The sequence below is a fragment of the Eurytemora carolleeae genome, unplaced genomic scaffold, assembly GCF_000591075.1.
Source record: "Eurytemora carolleeae unplaced genomic scaffold, Eaff_2.0 scaffold637, whole genome shotgun sequence".
NCBI classification, from domain to species: Eukaryota; Metazoa; Arthropoda; class Copepoda; order Calanoida; family Temoridae; genus Eurytemora; species Eurytemora carolleeae.
In genome coordinates this window covers 137,720-139,072 of record NW_019396534.1, presented here as the reverse complement: position 1 = coordinate 139,072, position 1,353 = coordinate 137,720, and positions in this window count along the sequence as shown.

Here is a 1,353-nt window from a genome sequence, read left to right as displayed (position 1 = left end):
ATTTATTAATTTATTAATTTATTCATTTATTAATTTATTAATTTATTAATTTATTAATTTATTAATTTATTAATTTATTAATTTATTAATTTATTAATTTATTAATTTATTAATTTATTAACTTATTAATTTATTCATCTTTATATTTATTTATCTATTCATCATTTCATAATTTTACTCATTCATATTTTGTCGGATTTATCTATTTCTCAAAAAAATATTCCGCTTTTATTCCTTAATCCATTTTTATTCGTTCATTAGAAATTGTAATTGTTTTGTTTTTTACCATTATTTCGACATTTAATTTTGCGTAGTTTAATCATTAGTTTAATCATTAGTTAAATTATTTACCGTTTTTACTGTCAATTCATTCACAATTCACAATTCATTCTCATAAAGCTTTGTCTGATCAACTATGACCTAAATATAAATGTTTATAGTTATTTCTTTAACTTGCGCATTTCTACTGCAGAAAAATATAGGAATTGTCAAGATTAAAACTCTTTCACCAAAAAAACAGCATTATCTTCCACATTATTGTTTAAAGGGCACGTTATTGTATCTTTGCATAAAGGGTCATATGAAATTACGCTTACAGTCCCTTTAAGGAGGTAGAAGTGCAAGATTTAGGGACAAGGAGGGGAATATAGAAGGGGGGCTGAAGGGAGGTGGTATTTCTATTTAAGCTTTTTTTTAAAAACATATTTCTTTACAAAAGGCAATCATGTTAATACTTACTTTCAAAAGTTATGTAACCGTAGCGTAGCATACGGTAAAAGGCTTGTTTTCACATATTCGCATTTTTCTTTTTATAGGAGTTTTATTATTATTTCCTGGTCAAGTATTGCAAGTCATTTCTCTGTAATTTTCTCGCTTCTTAGATTTGATAGTTTTTTTATGTGTGAAAACCATGAACTCTATATTTGTATGAACTCTACATACACAATAATATATCTAAATAATAAAACTTTTCTCACATATTTATATATTTATATAAAAATATATACATTATATATACTTATATTTAATATCCACCCTAATTTACAAATTTAAAATGTTCTAGGCTTATTTTATATATATATACATATATATATATGCTCGAGTTAAAGCAAGGCATCACATTTGAAATCTGTTTATTTGTTTCTGTTTATATATTGTTACTTTTATCTTTTAATTCTTTTAAATCATTTACATTTATTATTCAAGTTTCTTATTTTGTATGTTTTTTAGAATATGCCCTGAAGATGGTTAAATAAACCGAAAATTTGGCAAAAAGAGTTTTTGTTTCACAGATCTGAGAGTGTTAGATTTAGAAGAATTTTATATATATATATATATATGTATCAAAATTGG